The sequence below is a fragment of the Gorilla gorilla genome, chromosome 14 (assembly GCF_029281585.2).
Source record: "Gorilla gorilla gorilla isolate KB3781 chromosome 14, NHGRI_mGorGor1-v2.1_pri, whole genome shotgun sequence".
Lineage (NCBI taxonomy): Eukaryota > Metazoa > Chordata > Mammalia > Primates > Hominidae > Gorilla > Gorilla gorilla.
This window is the reverse complement of record NC_073238.2, coordinates 35624605-35640747: the sequence shown is the minus strand read 5'-3', so window position 1 is coordinate 35640747 and position 16143 is coordinate 35624605. Positions and strand designations below refer to the sequence as shown.

The following is a 16143-nucleotide window of genomic DNA, read 5'->3' as shown; positions in this document are numbered from 1 at the left end:
AAATACTAGTCACTGGTAATAGTAGAACCACCTGCATTATGACACTATTATTTCTAGGCCCTCATGAGGATTCTCATTTACCAGGCATAGTAGCCCTGCAAAACGGACACTATTGCTTCCATTATACAGATGAGGAAACTGAGGCTCAGAGAAGCTAAGTAACTTCTTCAAGCTTGCCCAGGCTGGGCACAGTGGCTCATGCCTGTAATCCCAGCACTTTGGGAGGCCAAGGAGGGCAGATTACTTGAGGTGAGGAGTTTGAGAACAGCCTGGCCAACATGACAAAACCCCGTCAATAAAAAATATAAAAATCAGCCAGGCGTGGTGGCACATGCCCGTAGTCCCAGCTACTCAGGAGGCTGAGGCAGGAGAATCGCTTGAACCGGGGAGGCAGGACTTGAGCATGCCACTGCACTCCAGCCTGGGCAATAGAGCAAGACTCTGTCTCAAAAACAACAAAACAAAACCAAACCAAAAAAAGGTTGCCCAGTTGCCCAGTGACAGAGCCAAGTCTTGCTTTCCAAGCTTGGGCTCACTCTCCTACACTAACTACCTGGCCCCATGCTGCCCAGTCCTGGGCTAGCTGCAGGAGGCTGCCGCATTACCCACCTCAAACCACACAAGCACTGGCAGTAACAAGAGGCCGTAGAGAACCTAGAGTTCTCCAGTGGATGTGGTTCTCTGGCTGCCGTGGGCTGCCAGGGATCCCTTAGATCGCGGACTCCACAGTTCTTTCTTGCCACCTCCAGAAGGGAGGCTGCAGCCCCATGAGCCAGGCAGCAGGAAGGGAGGAAGTCTCGCTTCTTGCCAGACACATTGTTTAACTGCAACAGTCAGTTCTCCAAAAACTCTGCCGGAAGTCCACCCCAGAAACTCAAGGGAGGAAACTGACTGTCTTCTTGGGGTTTTCTTAACTGTGCTTTTTCTGCTCTGCAGGAAAGATGCAACCTGGGCCAGAGGCCCCTGGAGGTTGTGCCCGAACCCAGACAGATCACACAAACCTGAGCAGCCATTAGCAGCTGTGTGGGCTCCTTTGCACTGTGGGGCTGCTCCTGGGGTAAGTGTGTGTCTTTGTGTGTGTGTGGGGTTCAGGGGCTGGGCTGGCTGACTTGCAAAGGACACGCTGTGGCCCAGCCCTGGGCAGCATCCAGCCTGCTTAGGTGGCCTTCTGTGGGCTTGGCCAAAAACACTGAGGCCTTTCTCTGTTTCACCTTCTTGTGCCAACTTGGCTGTGTGTGAACAAAGAATCACAAGCACACACCTGAGTTCACACTTGTGTAAAATTGGACTGAAGAGCTTGGTGAATCGAAGTTCAAGAAGGGTGACTTGGCCGCGCATGGTGGCTCAGTCCTGTAATCCCAGCACTTTGGGAGGCTGAGGGGGAGCAGATCACTTGAACCCAGGAGTTCAAGACCAGCTTGGGCAACACAGAAAGACCCCGTCTCTACAAAAAAATTTAAAAATTAGCCAGGTGTAGTGAGGTGTGCCTATATTCCCAGCTACTCTGGAGGCTGAGGTGGGAGGACTGCTTGAGCCTGGGAGGTTGAGGCTGCAGTGAGCTGTGATCATTCCATTGCACTCCAGCTTGGGTGACAGAGCAGGACCCCATCTCTTAAATTTAAAAAAGAGAAAGGAGAAGGAGAAGGAAGAGAAGGAGAAGGAGGAGGAGAGGGAGAGGAGAAGAAGAAGGAAGAGGAGGGGTGGGGGAGGGGGAGGAGGAGAAGAAGGAGAAGGGAGGAGATGGAGAAGGAGGGCACCTCAGAAGCCCTCAATAAAAACAGGGAGGAAGAGAACAAACACATCAAAGCTGCTGAGTCTGGTGCCAAGAGCAGGGGCCTTAAAAGCTGGGTGACTTTGTCATTTGAGTTAACCTCTCTGATCCTCAACTTCTTGTTTGTGAAGTAGGAATAAGATTTTTTTGTGAGTTTGTTCTGAGGCTCATTAGTAACGTACGTAAAGCTGTTGGCTCCTGGTCTCTCTTATCATCCGGGGTTAAGCTTCGAAGTGGGCACAGGTGCTGGCAGCTATGGAATGGTGGGGAGGTTGCAGGGTGGGTCCCCTGGTCACAGAGAGCTCCTCATTGCCAGGGCTTAGAAGCCCCCTCACTGAGAGGCCTCACTGCCAGGGTTCGGAACTCCCTCACTGGAGAGGGACTTCTTGAGTGTTGCAAGCTACATGGACAGACCATCTGTGAGATCAAGCGTCCAGGCCCCTGGGCCAAGCAAATCTTGGGCCAAGATTGTGTGGCTTTGGGGGACATTATGGAGCCTCTGTGGGCCTCAGCTCCTCCTCTGTAAACTGGGGACTGTGGTGGTGATAATGGTACCTACGCATGCAGAGATTGACAAGTACTGATGAAACACAGCTAGGGATGTCTGTCTCACAGCAAAAGGCTTTCAAACAGCTGTTTTAAATAATAATTATTAATTATATTATTATTAATATTTAATTATATTATGATATGTAATAATTATATTAATTACATTATCATATTAATTATTAAAAATAGAATAATAATTATTATTAGCCCTGGGAGAAGGTTATCATGAATTTTTTTTGGAGGGAGGTCAGATGACAGCTTGTCAAGGTAACAGAGTGCAAGAGAAGAGCCTGCCTCGGTTGGGGGTGGTCAGGGCCTGGGCACCCCACGGAGACACAGGGGAGCCTGGGGGAGGACTGAGACCCCTTCTCTTGCTCAATCAACTTTTTCAAGTCAACAATGACATGTGTGCCAGGCTCTGACCCCTGATCACAGCTTCCCCTGACAGGGGCCTCTATGGGGATGTCTCGCAAGGCCATGGAGGACCTGGAAACACATCCCTCCCATAGGCTACATCCCCCGTCGTCAAAAGGAGACCTCGGGGGACCCACCTGCTCCTCCTGCCTGCCCCTGCCCCCAGCCCAGAGAACCAAGCTGAGCCACCTGCCTGTGCTCCCAAAAAGACACCCCTTCTGTCCCAGCTTGATTTCCACAAAATTACCTGTGGGGCATGTGCTGGCCAGAGGCCAAGTGGGCTCATCTATCTGCCCAGGGCAGCATTTTAGAACAGGGAGTGGAAATAGTGTCCAGGTTGTAACGAGTTTTTGGAAGAGGGGAGGGGGTGGAGAACAGAGGAGGAGGGGGCCAGGGAGCGGGAGAGAGGAGTCACCCGAGGCTTCTCCTCTGCGGCGTTTAATGGAAAAATGAGATATTTCCTAGGCAGTTGCTTTTAGGTGACTATTGAAATTAATGCCTCCTTCCAGCAGCACATCTTTGTTAGAACATTAGCCTCTCAGAGGGAGCAAGAAAATGAGAAGGGAAAACAAAACAAAACAAAACAAAACAAAACAAAAACAAACTACCTGAAATGAGCCCAGCAGAGAAGGCTGAGGACAGAGGACTTGGGGCCATGGAGAGCTTGAGGGTGAACTGACTGGGATCATGCGAGGGGCCTAAGCGCTGAGGAGCCTCGGTGGCCTGGCGAGACTGTCCCGCCCAGGGGCCGCCCTCCTCTGCCACCTGGGGCTGGGGTATGGTTGCTGAGTGACAGGGCGACTCGGGGTCCACTGGACGGGTCCTGCCGAAGTCCCTGCTTGGCCTCTGGGCTCCCTGGCCTTCTGAGGTGACGGGGAGGCTCTGAGCCCACACGTGGTCTCTCACAGGCTTTGGGGCTGCATTCACAGTTTCTCAGTTTCCCTGACAGTGGGGGTTCACTGAGATGTTAAGGACCGCTGTAGTGATAATATCCGCTATGACTTATGAGCGCTCCCTACCTGTCAGGCACAGTCCCGGGAGGAGCAGCCTGGGTTCCTGCTGGGGAGAACCCCTTGAGCCAGTGTGAAGGCTGTGACCTTCCCAGGTCTTATGGACGGGGATTCCTCAGAGTTGAGACTCGTGCCTTGCTTCACTTGAGGCCTGAAAAAGCTCCTGTTTGTTCTTTGATTTGGGAGGGGGCGGGGGTTGCATTTTCCTTTTTTTTTGCTTTGTTTCCGTGCATGTATAGAATTGAGCCAAATGGAATAGATGCTTTAAACTCTGAATGCATTTTGCCATTGCTGTTTAAAAAGCTTGTTCTCGTTTAAATTCATGTCATCAGTGAATGAGAGTGTTTACCTCACAATATCCTCACCGGTTTTATATATCATGCTTTTCAAATTTGTGCCTTTTAGAGTGGGAAAATGGTTGTGAATGTGAACTTATAAAAGAAATAATTGTTGGCTGTTGTGAAAAATAAACATTTGTGTTTGTTTCCTAAAAACTAGAGTTGGATCCCTAAGAATACCCAACATTGTCAAACAACAGCAGGCGGGCCAGGTGCAGTGGCTCATGCCTGTAATCCCAGCACTTTGGGAGGCCGAGACAGACAGACCACTTGAGGTCAGGAGTTTGAGACCAGCCTGGCCAACACGGTGAAACCCCGTCTCTACTAAAATACCAAAATTAGCCAGGGGTGTTGGTGGGTGCCTGTGATCCCAGCTACTCAGGAGGCTGAGGAAGGAGAATCGCTTGAACCCAGGAGGCAGAGGTTGCAGTGAGCTGAGATGGCACCATTGCACTCCAGCCTGGACAATAGAACAAGGCTCTGTCTCAAAACAAAGCAAAACAACAAAAAACAACAACAGCAGCCACCTGCTTCTTGAGCAGCCTTGAATGTCTCTTCTCCTGTAAGCTCTGGTGAGGAAAATCCTCTCGGAATTTGCTGCCGTCCTCCCCTCTAGGGCTGGGACATAGGATGAGTACTCCAGGCTGGATTTAATAGAGAAGTAGTTGGATACCTGAAACATGGACTCCAGCCGGAGGCTAGCACACTCTGTCCTGCCTTGGAAACTCCAGAACTAGAGTTTGGGGGTGAAGTCAGCATAGTTGACACAGTTGTCAGGGGAGGGGGGTTGGTTGGCTGTGATTCTGGGCCACTTGGGAAGGTTGGCTTTGCTATGCTGCAGTAGGAACTTCTTGGACATGCAGTCCCCAAGGTTTGGATATTCCTTTGCTGGGCTACATGCATCCAGGATGAGCTAAACCCTGGTCCCACCTGCTCTGACCATAGCCCTCTCTGGAGCCTCTTCCAAGCCTCAGTGCTACTGGGTGGAATTGAAGGAGAGACCCTTTTAGGCTTGAGGAAAAGGACAGTCACTGGATAGCCAGAGCTGTGGAAAATAGGGACAAGGCTTGGCCAGGCAAAGCCATCGATTCAGGAGAAGGCAGGAGAAGCTTGGGTCAGGTGGGGCTCCAGAGGGGCTTCTTGCCCCCAGAGGGGCCTTGGACTACAAGGTCCCAGAGCTCCCCTGATTCCAGGATTCTGCAAAAGAGTGAACCAAGAACAACCTAGAGCAAACGTCTCTGAATCAAAAAAGGGACAGCACCTCGGGGCACAGAGGTGGGCATAGAAGGAACAGGCTGTTACGCACCTGTGTGACCCCAGGCATGTCACTTAACCTCTCTGGGCCTAACTTCTTCACCTAGAAAATGACAGTTAGGGCAAACTCTGAGGAATGATTTTATTTTGGGATTTGTGCATGCAGCCAGGTCTATGTGAGCCATAAAGATAACTCTTCCCTGTCTGCATCTTCCAAACCTACCAAAGAACCGAGGCTGAAGAATAGAAACGGGGATGCTGAGGAGGTGGAACTGGAGGCATCCTCCTTCCTTTCTTGGTGTGGCCGGAGCTCCCTCTGCCTCCAGACAGGCCACTCCTTGGGCTTCCATTTGCACATCTTATCCCTTTGATGATAGAACATGCCCTACCTGCCCGCAGGTTTGACAAGGCAAACATTTGGTTCCATTTATTGGGGTAGCTCAGGGCCACTGCTTCGTAGGTGTGATTTCACTCAGTCCTTCACACAAACCGTGAGGTTGACATCATGTTCATCCCCACAACACAGATGAGAAAACCAAGGGTTAGAGGACAGGCAGTGAAGGGCAGGCAAAGCCAGGGGTCAGATCTGTTCTGGCTTCAGAGCCTGGACTCTGTCTCACAAATAGAATATTTTCTTCTAAAAGTCATAGCACTGTCTTTGGGGTGGGGTGGGGCCACGGATTTTCTTGTTGAAAAAGATCTAGAGCTCTCATATGGAAATGGGTCCACAGGGGCCAGGAGCCTGGCCAGGATTGGAACACTGATGGATGGATACTTTTGGAAGGTGCTGGGAATGGGCACGCTGTCAAAGTCACTGGCCACTGCTCTCACCTGTACATGGTATTGAGTACTGGTCCACGTACTCCGCCAGTTCCTTCACAAGTCTGCGAGAGTGGGCACATGCCTGAAGAATGAGGATGGGGCGGGGAGGGTGAGGAGGGAAAATGGGGGCATAATGCAGGGTCCTACCTGGGGGACTGGATATTGATTGGGAGCTTCCTGGACAAGTGAGGCAGGTAAGACTAGGTGAGGGCTGGTGAAGACAGATGAGGCTAGGTGAGACTAGGTGGGGGCAGGTGAGAGCAGTGAGACTGGGTGAGGGCAGATGAATCTAGGTGAGGGCAGCTGAGGGCATATGAGGCTAGGTGAGACTGGGTGAGGGCGGGTGAGGGCATATGAGGCTAGGTGAGACTAGCTGAGGGCAGGTGAGGACAAATGAGACTGGGTGAGGGCAGGTGAGGTCAGGTGAGACTGAATGAGGGCAGGTGAGGCAGGTGAGACTGAATGAGGGCAGGTGAGGCAGGTGAGACTGAATGAGGGCAGGTGAGGCAGGTGAGACTGAATGAGGGCAGGTGAGGCAGGTGAGGCAGGTGAAGGCAGATGAGGTCAGGTGAGGGCAGGTGAAGCCAGGTAAGGGCCTGGGCTTTACTGGGAGATGCAGAAAGGCAAGGACAACCCTGAAGAGCAAATGGAGACTTGCTGAGCCTGAGGACATCCAACCACATGCCTTCCCGGAGTCCCTTTGTTTCCTGCTCCAGCCTCATATGACACCCCTCCCCCCCACCCGACCTGCCTCCACAGACACAAAGGTGTCATGTGACACTGGCTGAAGAGAAACCTGTGCTCTGTCCTGAAGAGAATCTTCACAGTGAAGGGACTAGAAAATAGAGTGAAGATGACCACTGAGGGGAGCAGGTACATGGGCCCTGCTTGGGGCTGATGGGAAGACAGGAGGGAACTACATGGGCTGCCAGCTCCAGAAGGACATGAGCCAGTATGTGACCCTGCTCTGAATACTGCAAGTGTCCACAGAGGCTGCACTGTGGCTCCTTACAGATGTGACGCCTGCTGTCACTGCCTCAGTTGTTCCACATGCCAAGCATCCAGGAGAGACGACAGATTTTCTCAGGTTCCAATGATACACTGTAGCAAAGCAGAGAGATGAGCTGAACACCACTGCTGCTGTCAGAGATGTCAGGAGAAGCCAGCAATTTCTGCCCCTCCCCTGGAAGGACTTTGGGAGTCCTGACACCTGGTGGTAGTCAGCCACCGACCAGCGCAGCTCTTCAGGACACTACTAGAAAAGTGTCCCCTCGCCTCCCCGCTACTGCTGCCCAAACAGAAGCTGAGTTTCTGCTCTACTTTTCTGCAAGTGACCTTCTGCCAGCAACTAGGGTCTTCTATCCTTTAGAATTCTCATCCTTGAAGGGTCCTTTCACAGATCTCTCCAGCCTTCCCTGTGGAAACAGATCAGCAGACACTCTTGAAACCACAGCCTGTAGTCATCCATCCAGGGCTTAGAGGAATTCCTTGATTTCAAAGAAACCTGAAATGTCATGTGTGTGGGGCTGTTGCATTAGGAGGCCTGGATTCCCTTCATACTTCTACTTACACAGCTGTGTGACCTTGGACAAGTCACTTAACTTCTCTGGGCTTGTTTCCTCATTGATAAATGTACACCAACCAGATGACCTGGAAGGTTCTAGCCAAACTGAAACTCTGCGACTGTTGCTGAGATCATGCAGCAGTTTCTCTTCCCCAGGCCTAGGGAAGCAGATAGTGCAGAAATTTGCCACTGGAGGTTGTCTTAAACATAATGCAGGGTCCTACCTGGGGGACTGGATATGGATTGGGAGCTTCCTGGACAAGTGAGGCAGGTAAGACTAGGTGAGGGCAGGTGAAGACAGATGAGGCTAGGTGAGACTAGGTGGGGGCAGGCGAGGGCAATGAGACTGGGTGAGGGCAGATGAGTCTAGGTGAGGGCAGCTGAGGGCATATGAGGCTTGGTGAGACTGGGTGAGGGCAGGTGGGGCAGGTGAGAACAGATGAGACTGGGTGAGGGCAGGTGAGGGCAGATGAGGCTAGGTGAGACTAGCTGAGGGCAGGTGAGGGCAAATGAGACGGGGTGAGGGCAGGTGAAGCAGGTGAGGGTAGGTGAGGCATTGGGGTCTGGGGACAGGTGACCCTGGGCACAGTGACTTATGTTCTTCCCACCCTCACCTACGACATGCCAATTTAGACACCACCTGTGAGGCTGTCCTTACTGATTTCCATGACAACAGCAGAGCACTGGGCACAGGACAAGCTTGCTACCCCTGGGTGTGGGGCTGAGCAGGCCTGGAAGAAACAAGGCTGCTGGGCTGAGCTTGGGGCCAGCCGCTCATTTCACCAAGCTGAGCTGTAATCACATCCCCAGGTAGCACTGTGTCTTCAGAATATGACTGAGCTGCATTATGTCTGCAGTGCTAAGCAGGTGTGATCAATAGATGGAGAGCTGTGACCAGCTGGGCTGTGATGCGGAGCCTGCAACCAAGCTGCCTGGGGGAAGTTCAGGAGGCCAGCCATTGTCTTTAACCAGGGTAGCCCCGAGAGTGTCTGCAAGGGCTGCATGCCCTGAGTAGATCCTCGCAGATGCTGATCAGGGCGTCTTCTGGGCTCCACCTGGCACAGAAAAGCCAGCAAAGCTCCAGGGGCTTCCCTTCTTTCCTGGCAGAGAAAGAGCAGGCAGATTCAGAGTCCCATGAGGCTGTCTTGAGCTCCACCGGGATCTAGGGAGAGCCAGCACCACCACCAAGTGAGTCCTGATAGATTGTCTCAGGCTCTAGGATGGAGGAGGGGGCATCAGAGCTACACACTGCTGGCCAAGGACAGCAGCAGCCCAGGTGGTTACTTGCAGAAGAAAGGCAGCCACTCATGAACATTAAAATCGCAGGGGAGGCCTTCTCCAGGAAATGCTGGGCAGTATGTGTGCCAGTGGAGGCTGGCCGGCTCCTGGTGCCGACTCATCACTTCCCAGGGATGTGGCCCTTTGGGGAATGCCTCACAGTTTTCTCCTCAGTAAAATGGGCCTAGGTTACAGAGTGTGTGGGGGTGAACTGAGATGCTTCCCATGAGCTCCCAGGATGTAATAAATGCTCTCTTTATAAGGGACAGGGAACCTACCTTAGAGCTTTTTCCATGACTGAGTTAGAGGACTAAGGAATCCTTCTCTCCCGCCAAGCACTGTGTTCCTTTGAAGAAACCTTTGGTCAGTTGGGCATTGAGAAAGGGGTGGCTTGGAGATGCAGGAAAATGTAAAATGTTCCCCGTCCTCTGGTTCTCAATTTGAGTGTGTGGACACGGAGCAATTAGAAATAACACTCCAAAATGCAGGATCCAATGTCATGCGTATACGAATTGTTCCCTAATGCTTAACTCAACTCCCTGTCCTTCCAGAATTAATAAACTAGTGAAAATAGTGGGAGGGACAATACTCAATCCATTTGAACATAGGTGCTACATTTCACTCTGGACAGCAAATATGTTTCTAGAAAGTTCCACATGGCATGGGCATTTTGTAAATTGAATTACATATTTTTAAAAAAAAACGCTTTTTGTTGATCTATAATGCACGTGCCCAAAAGCGCACCAACTGAACACACCTATGTAACCAGTCTAGATCAAGAAACAGAACATTATCTAAACCCCTACATTTCCTCCAGTCATTTACCCCCTCAGGGTAACCACCAACGTGGCTTCTAAGAATATAGGATAATTTTGCCAGGTTTTACTTTGTTTAAAAGGATTCATATAGTTTATACTCTTTTGTGTCTATCTTCTTTGGCTTAACTTGGTGTTTGTAAATTTCATCCATGGTGTTCTATGTAGTTGTAAGTTTGTGCTCATTGCTGTAAAATATTCCATTGTGTCAATATATCACCATTTCTTGATATCCATCCTACTGTTAATTAGCATTCATAGAACCACCAGTTTTATTCTATAACAAATAGTGCTGCTACGCATATCCTAGTACATGTGTTTTGGTGAACGTATATGTGCATTTCTGTTGGGCATATGCCTAAGAGTGGAGTCTTTGAGTCAAGGTTATGTGCATACTCAGTTGTACAGAAGTTGTACCAATTCAGCCTCTCGACAGCAGTGTGTAGGAGTTCCAGTTGCTCCACATCCTTGACAACACGTACTATTTCCTGTTTTCCATTTTTTTTTTTTTGAGACAGAGTCTCACTCTGTCGCCCAGGCTGGAGTGCAGTGGCTCGATCTCAGCTCACCACAAGCTCCGCCTCCTGGGTTCACGCCATTCTCCTGCCTTAGCCTACCGAGTAGCTGGGACTACAGGTGCCCGCCACTACACCAGGCTAATTTTTTGTGTTTTTAGTAGAGACAGGTTTTCACCGTGTTAGCCAGGATGGTCTCCATCTCCTGACCTCGTGATCCACCTGCCTTGGCCTCCCAAAGTGCTGGGATTACAGGCGTGAGCCACCACGCCCAGCCCTGTTTTCCATTTTAACTATTATGGTGGGGGTCTATTGGTATTAGATTATGTCTTTTACTTGCAATAAGCATATTCTATGTTTATTGGCCATTTAAAGGTTAGATCCCCTAACCTTGTAAAGAAAATGCCTATCCAAATATTTTGTGCATTTTTCTATTTGAATATCAATCTTATTCTTGTTGATTTGTAAGAGTTCTAGGAAGACAATTCCTTTGAAATTGGAGAACTTTTTGTGATATGAATAATGTTTGGGTCTACGTTTAGAAATCTGAATACTGGATTTTCTTAGAAGCAGGTCACTGTATACATACTTACGAATTTCAACAGTGAGGTAAATCTAAGCATGGGGAAAATCAGCCTCAAATGTTCCCAGATAGAAAGCTTCCTCTCGAAAGATGAGAAGATTACTGCTTTTTCCTCCAGTTTATTTCATGGTGGTGTGGCAAATGGGGATGGGCAAGGTCATTCCATATGGTGTGCTGGAACAAGGACAGTGAATTAAGTGTCTGGTGGACAACAAGGAAAGAGATAAATGGGCCAACCAAAAAAGCACCTACAGTTCCGTGATTGGGCTTGATTCCCAACTGGGCACATCAATGTGCTCAACAAGCACGAGTGGGATGAAATTTCATCTGATAGGGGATTGCTGACAAATAACAAATGAGTGGCAGGGGATTTACAAGTTAGATAAGCAAGTATCTAGAGAATCATTGTTAGCTCAGCTAAGAAAAATGCCTTTGCTTAATTTGGGGACAGTCGTAAAAGCCAAAACATGGAACAAAAGTATCTCTGGAAGCCACCCAGAAGAGTGCAGATGTGCTACCAGGCATACTTTAGGACTCCTCTGTTATCCTAGGTGTGAGGCACAAGGACTAGCCCTCAAACCCTAAGTCCACATTTCAGAGAGTGGCCCAGCCACCAGCTGTGTTCTGTCACCTACCCTGCCATATGCAGCCCTTTGGTGCTACTATTAAAGGAATTTCCCCTTTTAATTTCCATTTTACACGATGTAATATAGCAATATAAACATAATTATCCTTAGTGAAATTAAAATGAAACCAAGGAAAAGTATTCTTGGCTTTCATTCATTCAATAAACTTAAGCACCTAATATATGCCAGGTATCATGCTAGAAGATAGATAAATAGCACAAGTTCTTCCCCTCAGGGAGCTCACAGTATTGTGGGGGAAATGAAGAAGTAAATAGTTAATTTTAAGATAATGTAGTGCCTGTGAGATGGAAGTTTTCAGGGCGTTAACAGGGATGGGGGACCTAACCAGTGGCTGAGGAGGAAGACAGGCGGGGGTGAGAAGTATTGGGAAAGGCTTCCAGAAAGAGTTAATGCCTTCAAGTCTATTTCTTCCTATCATCCGTGAGGGGGATATGTGGGAGAAAAGTTAGGAATTCACAAACCCCACCACGCATCCGAGGAGAAGGAAAAAATTTCCAATTTTCTATGCGATGCTATTATTCCTAGGGTCCTCATGATTTATATTAGTGAACATTTTTTTGCCTCTCATTTTGAACATGAATTCAATTAAAGTTAATTAAAATGATGTAAAATGTGACCTTGTGTGAATTAATTAATGTTAGTAAAAATGAGCCTTTCCCCCCCTTTTTTTTTTCAATTACTCACATATGGAAACCCAAGAAAACATTTGCCATCACTTGACTAAGCACTGTCAGGACTCATGGTTTTCAACATCTTTCTCCTGCTTACAACCATAAGAACAGGCAGGTGGCCAATGAGGGGAGGAGGGTAAAAGCAAGAATTTGTTACGCTGGAATTCAGCAGAGACTCTCTCTAACATGTGGGGTTTAAGATTAGTGGAATCATGAGTAAGAGAAGTGGGAAAGAGTATAAACTAAGAATCTACTTAGAAAGCTGACTGAGCCACTAAGAAAGGGGTTGTAGTAGTCAGAAACTCTTTCTCTGCTCTTCTCAAAGAACATGGAACAAAATATCAGTTGAGTCATTTGGAATGCATTTGGCTGCAAGTAATAGAAACCCTAATTCATCATAATTGGAACAATTAGATGGTTTGTTATCTCACATAAGAAGAAGTCCGGGGGGACGGCAGTTCCAGGGTTGATTAATTCACCAGCTCACTAGTGTCTTAAAGATCCAGGTTATTTCGATTTTTCTACTCTGCCATCCCCAGTGTTCTGGTTTATCCTCATAGGCTGCTGTCTTAAGGGACCCAAGATGCTTTGGTTCCAGGAACAACACACAGAGCCCAAGTCCAGAGGCAGAAAAGCAAACATTTTTATCTTGTGGCTTTTTCTTTTTTTTTTCCAAGAAAAACCTTCCCAGAAGCCCCATCAGCAGATTTCATTTTCAGCTCCATTGGCCCAATTGCGACACATGCCTGAACCAATTGTTTAGCAGGGGAAATCACTCCGTCCTCTCCAGCCTCAACCATGAACTCTCAGTCCTGGGTAAGAGGGCAGCCTAGCCTTCCCTAAAGGACCTGGTAACTTGGAATAAGATTAACAAAATCAGAGTTCTGTGAACAACGAAGTTGGGGGATGGCAGAGGGGACAGCGACTAACACGTCCATGTTAAACAAGAGTTCTCTGCTTTCTCTTCTTGAACTTGGGGGGCACAGCCTTGGCGATTTGGGGGATGCCCCTTTGATCATCTCATTTCTTCTCCTTGGTAGCAAGTAATTGATAGAATCACACCAGAAAAATGAGCAAAATATGACAAAGAAACAACTTTAATACAGTGAGGATACTGGGGAACAGACCAGATGTGAGCAGACAGGGAAGTCTTTAGCAAAACTGTGGAGTGCCCAAAGCTTGGCTTCTGATGCTTGGAGCCTTTCCGTTTTGTGTTCTTCCTCCTCACTCCATATCCCACCCAAGAAACCTGGTATTTTAATATTCTCCTCTTTGCTCCATTAAAGCATCAAACATATTCACACAAGGTTTACGTGACCAAGGAGTGCAAGATAGGGATTAAAAAATAGACTTGAAATACCAGCTCTGCCATCTGCTAACTTTCTGACCATTTTGGGCCTCAAGTTCCTCACCAACAAAGTGAGAATAATGATACTACCCAGCAGGTTGTTACCGCTATGTTTATTAGTGTTCATACTATTGCAGCAAGCTGACTGCTAACAACTTTAAAATCATGATGGCTTAACACAAGTTTGTTTCTCACTAACACAGAGTCTAGTGTCGATGGTCCTGATCGGGTGGCTTTCTGGTGACCTGAGGACTCAAGGATACTGCCCTTGCATTTTAAGGTGCCACTGTCTTCAACACAGGATCTTTAGGTTTTCGTTTGAAAGTTGTGGCTGCTTTAACTTGGCTTGGAAGCATTTTGTTGTTGAGAACTAGGACCCAAGATCCAGGGTGGGAGCTGGAATAGAAAACTTTGCTATGTGCCCAGGTAGAGATGTGATGAGCATCAAGCTAGTCTCTGCTACATTATTATTATGGCTGTTGCTGTTATTGTAACTAATACTGTGTATTGAAATGACAGTCATTTTCCAGATGTAACTATGGACCCTAACAGTTCACTGATGTTCATGGCCATAATTCCAGGAAGCCATTTCTGAGAGCTTATGTACCTTAAATCCCAGTTTGAGGTGTCTAGGGAAGAGACAATAGTCCATTAAGGATGACAGCAGGGAAGTCTAGTAACTTCTCTCCTCTCCACGATATTTAGCATGGTGTTGGACACAGCAGGTGCTGACCCAGTGACTGTGGCACTTATTCATGGTGGATGCACTACTCTATTTCCTCGGGTCCCTTTCCCATTTTCACGCCCCTTGGCTCCACGTTTGCTTTTACTCCCGGTATCCAGAACCCATGCTTCTTTGTGAGACGGCTGCCCTCATGCTTCTGGAGTCTCCTTGACCTGTGTGCAGAGAGAGTGGGGGGTACCTAGAAACATGCATCCCTCTGAGATGGCCCTTGACCAATGGAGGGAGGGCTCTCAGTCTCCAAATGTCCTCTGTGGGAGGAGCCAGTGCCCTGCAAGCATGGGACCTTGCTTGACATTGCACTCTTGCTTGGCTTCCTTCTCATTGTCTTGCATCCTCACTTCCCTGCAGGGGACACTGCCCAACACATCACTTTCTCACAAATCTGCATCTCTGGGATGCTTCTGGGGAACCAGCCTGAGACAGGAGGTAAGCTGAAGAAGCAGAATTTTGAAGATTCTGGGCTCTGTTTGAATGGAATAGCTGAGACGGGTCTTTGAGAACATCAATATTTGCCTCCCACCTCAGTTTTTACATTCACAAATTAAACGATCATACAGGTAGACTTTGGTATGATATGCAGTTCCTGAGCAGTGTAGGGACTCAAAGACGTTTATGGCAGCTCATCAGCCTGCATCCAGTGCTTCAAAGGGTTCTAAGAGACTGGCTCAGCCAACTGCCAGCCTGGTCATTTCGAAACTGAAATGAAAGCAGCAGAGAGAGTTATATTTATCAACTGAGTGAGACTTTCTTTTCTCAACAGGATATTTACGTTGTGAACTGCAGAATATCAATTTCCAGACATTCTTCCTAGATGATGCAGTCTGCCACAGGTGAGGTGTTTTCAGCTTTATGCTGACTATGTATTAATATAAAGCCTTTCCTTACTCTTCTACCTTAATATATAGTCTCCTTGGTTTTAATTAGGTCTCTCCTTGCTTCTGAACTTCTGATTTTCCCCAGTAATGTTCAGGAATGACCTCAGACCAGGTACATACAAGGTACAACGTGGTATGTACAAGGCTGTACCTCAAGCCACGTGAGAGAATACCTTGGCCTTGGGCACTATGGTGAACACTGTAAAGTGCCACGTAGATCCCCTCAATAATGACTTGCAGTCCCAGTGGTGCAGAGTGCTGCTAGCACACAGAGGTTGCCTGGGCTGCAGAGAGCAGCCTTACTGATGTCACACTCCTGCCCATGGCACCCAAATCTAACAACTGATTGATGTGGACACATAAAGATATGGCCATCTCAGACCAACTTAAAACAACTCTGAAGGGTCATTTGAGCTTCCAAGCCCTGCGCCTGTGGGACTGACCAAGGCTGTCTTTGACCCTGGCTCAATTTCTGCTTCTGCATACTGCGTCCTCCTCTTTACACAGGTGTTGACCCCTTAATTGGCATTCTACACAAAAAACTCCATCTTAGGGTCTGCTTTCAAGGGAACCCAACTTGTAACAGTCACACTTCCCTCCCTCACCAGCCAGACTCTCCCTGAAGACATCAGAGAGGAATAATAGAGTGGTCCTTCAGTGCTGGATGCAGCTTGGCTCTTGCTTTCAAACCCTCTGGGTGTCTGGTAAGGATAGGATGAGGAGAAAGAAGGGTGCAGTTTGAGGATTGTATGATGGCAGGGCTACCTCATTTTGATGCAGGGAAAGGGGTAAAGAGGCCTTCGCAGTCTCTGCAGGGGCCCTGCATTATAATCCCTGAGCATCTTTAACCGGGGCAGCTCTGTGTTCATTCCAGACATCATCCCTGAGGGCTCCTTCTCCCTCATCCTCACACTCAGATGCTGAAGAGGTTAGCAAGTCCTGCT

General features: G+C 48.4%; 1 long non-coding RNA gene across 1 annotated transcript in view; it reads left to right on the top strand.

Moving 5' to 3' along the window:
• Positions 1 to 16143, top strand: part of LOC129526329 (uncharacterized) — a 45277-nt gene that overhangs the window by 4843 nt on the left and 24291 nt on the right. Inside the window, exons 2-3 of the long non-coding RNA XR_008670993.2 lie at positions 937 to 1057; positions 15085 to 15154. This is a non-coding gene — a long non-coding RNA (uncharacterized lncRNA). The remainder of the gene's footprint in view (positions 1 to 936; positions 1058 to 15084; positions 15155 to 16143) is intronic.